The following is a 5,981-nucleotide window of genomic DNA, read 5'->3' on the forward strand; positions in this document are numbered from 1 at the left end:
ATTAACACATTGTCCAAAGAAGGGCCAGATGTATACAGAATGGTGTCGTCTGCGTAGAGGTGGATCAAGAATCACCCGCAGCAAGAGCAACATCGTTGATATATACAGAGAAAAGAGTCGGCCCGAGAATTGAACCCTGTGGCACCCCCATAGAGAATGCCAGAGGTCTGGACAACAGGCCCTCCGATTTGACACACTGAACTCTATCTGTTAAGTAGTTGGTGAACAAGGTGAGGCAGTCATTTGAGAAACCAAGGCTGTTGGGTCTGCCGATTAGAATATGGTGATTGACAGAGTTGAAGGCCTTGGCCAGGTTGATGAAGACGGCTGCACAGTACTGTCTTTTATCGATGGCGGTTATGATATCGTTTAGTACCTTAAGTGTGGCTGAGGTGCACCCGTGACCAGCTTGGAAACCGAATTGCACAGCGGAGAAGGTACGGTGGGATTCAAAATGGTCAGAGTGATCTGTTTGTTAACATGGCTTTTGAAGACTTTAGAAAGGCAGGGCAGGATGGATATAGGTCTGTAACAGTTTGGGTCTAGAGTGTCACTCCCATTGAATAGGGGGATGACCGCGGAAGCTTTCCAATCTTCAGGAATCTCGGACGATACAAAAGAGAGGTTGAACAGACTGGTACTAGGGATTGCAACAATGGCGGCGGAAAATTTTAGAAAGAGAGGGTCAAGATTGTCTAGCCCAGCTGATTTGTACGGGTCCAGGTTTTACAAAATAAGCCACTGGAGTTTTTTGAGCAAGAATAAAGACAACTCGAGTAGTAAGACATGTATAAAAGCAACAAATACCATTAATAACAAGGGGCTAGAAGCGTCTTATATGGTGAGCTACCGAGTGGCTAGGACAGGCAAGCCCAATAGTATTGTGGAGGACTTAATTATTCCTGCTCCTGTGGATATGGCTGGGACAATGCTGGGGGTAAAGGCCAAAAAAACTATACAGACAATGTCTTCATCAAACAACACTGTTTCACGACATATCAGTGACATGGCAGGAGATGTTTTGAAACAATTACTGCTTCGCATACAAGCCAGTGAATTCTATACATTACAGCTGGATGAGTCAACAGACGTCGCTGGCCTGGCACAGCTCCTGGTATATGTCCGTTACGTTTATGGGGGGTCAAAAAAGGCATTTTCTGATTAAAGCTCCTCCACTAGCACCATGTCGCCCCCAAACACAACGCTATCTGCAGTGGTATAATTATCTTCAGCCATATTCCCTCAATAGACTATCACAATATATATTTCGATATGCTACCATGAACATAGATCAATAAGCGATCCGGTGCACTGCCGTCCTTTAACAGTGTCACTATATCATTAATATTCACTCTTCAATGAATTAGGAAGAGGATATGGAAAATTGAATTCTATGCATTCATTCCTTTGTCCAAATAAGTCACTCTAATAGCAAACTTTCCACTACTTTGAATACATGATAAATGTAGCCATACACTTAAATGTACCCATTAATCAATCCAAAAGTTTGCTACTTTGCATAATAACAAAGTGCATCTTTTCTACTCCGTAGTCTTGAGGTAGCGCGAGTCCCTTGTTCATTGCTTACCCATCTTTCCAAACAATCCAGTTTTTCAATTCCATCTTAGTAAATGTAGTGCCAAAATGTTACAATATAAATTGTCCCAATACAATTTTCATTCTAATCCTTTAGCCACAATGGAGAGTGGTGAAATGTTAGTCTTGACGCATACAAATCCAATGTCCAGAGTTTGATTTAGGTTGAAAAATAAAAAAAGACAATTGTTGGAAAAATTACGTGTCATGCACAAAGTAGATGTCCTAACCGACAAAACTAAACTAACCGGCAAAACTATAGTTTGTAAACAAGAAATTTGTGGAGTGGTTGAAAAATACGTTTTAATGACTCCAACCTAAGTGTATGTAAACTTCCTACTTCAACTGTATGGAGCATAATGTACTTAGTTTTATTCAGATTTTCAACTACTGGTGACAAATCATGCATTCCGATTATTGCATAGATTGTAATGGACGCCTATAAAGTGTATAAAAAGTTTTTTTGACAGTTGTACTGATTATAAAGAGCTAATGCTAAGCTATTTGGCAGCTATGTGTGGCACCGTGTTTTTTGACATTATTAAATGCATTCTGGGTGTCATGTAAAAGACTGTCAGACCAAAGATGTTATAACAAAATGAGGTGAAGGAATGGTTCACTCATCTTTTGAGTAAACTTCGGGTAAAGAATGAAGGGAAGTGAGTGATCGTAGATGATACATCCCCTTCAAAATGCATACTGCAAACAGACCAAACTCGTCTCCGCTTATCTTTGGTTGATGCGTCAAATAAACATTAGAGATTAATGAACAATTTCCACATTAAATTGTGAAGAGACGAAGTGCCCTGTACCCAACTTTCAAAAGGCTCCGAGCAGAATGTTCTTCTAGTGGTCGATAAATTGTATGTAAACAACCAAATGTTCAAGGACTCAAAGATTACAACGTGCTGAAGTAGTCCCCGATACACATTTGCACCTCATTACACAGGACAATTATGGATACATTTCTTTTATACCTTTTTTCGTAGTATGAAACTGTGGGCTATGTGGACTTCTGGTAATGAAAAATGGGTATGATGAATTTATCATTTTTGTATTTAGGCAATATTTAACTTAAAATCAGGTTTTGATTTAGGGGAAGGCGAAGATGGGTAAGGCGGAGCTTTTTCAATTGTTGTTTGTTTATTTAATTTGAAGATTGCACAGGCAGTACATTCGAAATACCAAGATTGGCCTAATTGTAGAGATCGGGTATATTATGATTTATAAGCAGTTATATAGTGCGGCCCTTTTTGGCGGATGTGAATCGGAACTAATAGAACTTACGATAAAAAGTAATAAATATGAATAGGTCTAATGTAGGGGTAGGATAAAGGATTATATAATTAAAAACCTGTCTAGGTTCTCTACTGGAGTAGGCCTATACGATCCTAAAATAATTAGTGTCATCTTTTTACATTTAAAAATTAAATCTCAATATAAAAAATGGAAAGGACATATTATTTTTCCGATAGACAAGACATGCTGCACCATAAGTTGGGCTGTCTCTTTGGCAGAGGGTAGCTTGGGGAGAGGAATGAAGTGGGCGGCTTTGGAAAAGCGGTCCACTACTGTCAGGATGGTGGTGTTGCCATCAGATGGGGAAGACCCGTGACAAAGTCCATGGGATATGAGACCAGGGACAGTGAGGAACAGGCAGTGGTTGAAAAAGACCAGCCGGGGGCTTGCCGAGAAGTCTTGTTCTGCTCATAGATCGTGCAGGCGGCGACAAATACGAAGACGTCTGGGACCATGGTAGGCCACCAAAATCGTTGCAGAATAAAGGCCAGGGTCCAACGGGAGCCCGGGTGGCAGGCAAGCCTGGAGGAGTGGGTCCCCTCCAGGACCGAGGAGCGGACAGCGTCAGGCACAAACATCCGGTATACCTCTCCTTAATGCAACCGCTGTGTCAGCTTTCAAAAAAACTTTACGGAAAAAGCAAACCATGCAATAATCTGAGATGGCGCTCAGAAAATAAATACAATTATCCGCCATGTTGGAGTCAACAGAAATCAGAAATCACATTATAAATATTCCCTTACCTTTGACGATCTTCATCAGAATGCACTCCCAAGAATCGTAGTTCCACAATGAATGCTTGATTTGTTATACTGCAACGCTAGGGTGGGACAGAACAACAGGATATGGAGCGGGTTGCTGGGTAGACATGGCGTTTGCCAGGTCAATGAGAACTGCATGAGACTGCTAACTATATGCCCAGCAAGATCTCATTGTCACTAATACCTTGTTCCAGCAGAAGAACAAACACAGTTGAAGTCAGAAGTTTACATACACTTAGGTTGGAGTCATTAAAACTAATTTTTCGGGCCTCCCGGGTGGCGCAGTGGTTAAGGGCGCTGTACTGCAGCGCCAGCTGTGCCACCAGAGAATCTGGGTTCGCGCCCAGGCTGTCTTAACCGGCCGCGACCGGGAGGTCCGTGGGGCGATGCACAATTGGCCTAGCGTCATCCAGGTTAGGGAGGGTTTGGCCGGTAGGGAAATCCTTGTCTCATCGCGCACCAGCGACTCCTGTGGCGGGCCGGGCGCAGTGCGCACTAACCAAAGGTTGCCAGGTGCACGGTGTTTCCTCCGACACATTGGTGCGGCTGGCTTCCGGGTTGGATGATGCTGTGTTAAGAAGCAGTGCGGCTTGGTTGAGTTGTGTATCAGAGGACGCATGACTTTCAACCTTCGTCTCTCCCGAGCCCGTAAGGGGAGTTGTAGCGATGAGACAAGATAGTAGCTACTAAACAATTGGATACCACGAAACTGGGGAGAAAAAGGGGTAAAATTAAATTAAATAAAAACTTGTTTTTCAACCACTCCACATATTTCTTGTTAATAACAAACTATAGTTTTGGCAAAATGGTTAGGACATCTACTTTGTGCATGACACAAGTCATTTTCCCAACAATTGTTTACAGATTATTTAACTTATAACTTTAACTCACTGTATCACAATTCCAGTGGGTCAGAAGTTAACATATATTAAGTTGACTGTGCCTTTAAACAGCTTGGAAAAATTCCAGAAAAATATGTCATGGCTTTAGAAGCTTCTGATAGGCGAATTGACATCATTTGAGTCAATTGGAGGCGTACCAGTGGATGTATTTCAAGCCCTACCTTCAAAATGCAGTGCCTCTTTGCTTGACATCATGGGAAAATCAAAAGAAATCAGCCAAGACCTCGTAAAAAAAATGTAGACCTCCACAAGTCTGGTTCATCCTTGGGAGCAATTTCAAAACGCCTGAAGGTACCACGTTCATCTGTACAAACAATAGTACACAAGTATAAAAACCATGGGACCATGCAGCCGTCGTACCGCTCAGGAAGGAGACGCGTTCTGTCTCCCAGAGATGAACGTACTTTGGTGTGAAAATTGCAAATCAATCCCGGAACAACAGCAAAGGACCTTCTAGATGCTGGAGGAAACGGGCACAAAAGTATCTATATCCACAGTAAAGCGAGTCCTATATCAACATAACCTGAAAGGCCGCTCAGCAAGGAAGAAGCCACTGCTCCAAAACCTCCATAAAAAAAGCCAGACTACGGTTAGCAACTGCACATGGGGACAAAGATAGTACTTTTTGGAGAAATATCATCTGGTCTGATGAAATAAAAATATAACTGTTTGGCCATAATGACCATCATTATGTTTGGAGGAAAAAGGGGGAGGCTTGCAAGCTGAAGAACACCATCCTAACCATTAAGCACAGAGGTGGCAGCATCATGTTGTGGGGGTGTATGCTGCAGGAGGGGCTGGCTGGTTCACTTCACAAAATAGGTGGCATCATGAGGCAGTAAAATTATGTTAAAGCAACATCTCAAGACATCAGTCAGGAAGTTAAAGCTTGGTCTCAAATAGGTCTTCCAAATGGACAATGACCCCAAGCATACTTCCAAAGTTGTGGGAAAATGGCTTAAGGACAACAAAGTCAAGGTATTGGAGTGGCCATCACAAAGCCCTGACCTTAATCCTATAGAATATTTGTGGGCAGAACTGAAAAAGCATGTGCTAGCAAGGAGGCTAGAGTTGATACATGCAGCTATTATTGTTCAGAATGTCATAAATCGATATAATTAAATCTATCGGTAAAGTTCTGTCATCTCCACTTCTTTCGCGGAGAAGAGAGGGACCGGGGAGAAAATGCAATAATAAAAATATACAAAAAAACTTTCCCTTTTTTTGTGCAAAATGTCCAAATTTCATTAGTTTGACAGTTTGTAAGGAAATTGAAAGCTGTGAAAACTCCACTTTGTCTGCCTATTCCCAAAAGCATTTGGCAATAGGCGGGTAGGCTATTTGGTACGCATATAGTTATGCCCGAAAGCTTATGCTTATGCACTAATGCCAGAGCCTCAAAATAATGACAGAAAAACCTCAA

Source organism: Oncorhynchus clarkii, chromosome 16 (genome assembly GCF_045791955.1).
Source record: "Oncorhynchus clarkii lewisi isolate Uvic-CL-2024 chromosome 16, UVic_Ocla_1.0, whole genome shotgun sequence".
Taxonomy (NCBI): domain Eukaryota; kingdom Metazoa; phylum Chordata; class Actinopteri; order Salmoniformes; family Salmonidae; genus Oncorhynchus; species Oncorhynchus clarkii.